The sequence below is a fragment of the Austrofundulus limnaeus genome, unplaced genomic scaffold, assembly GCF_001266775.1.
Source record: "Austrofundulus limnaeus strain Quisiro unplaced genomic scaffold, Austrofundulus_limnaeus-1.0 Scaffold20, whole genome shotgun sequence".
Taxonomy (NCBI): domain Eukaryota; kingdom Metazoa; phylum Chordata; class Actinopteri; order Cyprinodontiformes; family Rivulidae; genus Austrofundulus; species Austrofundulus limnaeus.
The window spans coordinates 1-326 of NW_013952422.1; positions in this window are offsets into that span (position 1 = coordinate 1).

A 326-nucleotide genomic window follows, 5' to 3' on the forward strand; every position below is an offset into this window, starting at 1 on the left:
GCTAAAACTCAAACATATCTGAGTGAGATGAAAAACTTAGCTAAGCTTACGGGACAGAGTTACACAGATGTTCTTCAGGATGTAATGTCTCTACTGGGCCAGTTCATTAGTGAGCTCAGTTCAGGCTCTTCACAGTGGAAGACTTCTCAGACTGAAGGTGATGTAACTGCTCCCAGTTTATTAGCTAAGCTACCAACTACAGCAGAAGAGGAGCTGCAACCATCCCATCCGGACCCTACAGTTCACTATACCTCACAACCTTCAGAACCCTTGCCAGCTATGTCTCTTTCAGATATTAATCCACCTGGGGTGCAATGATATGTGGT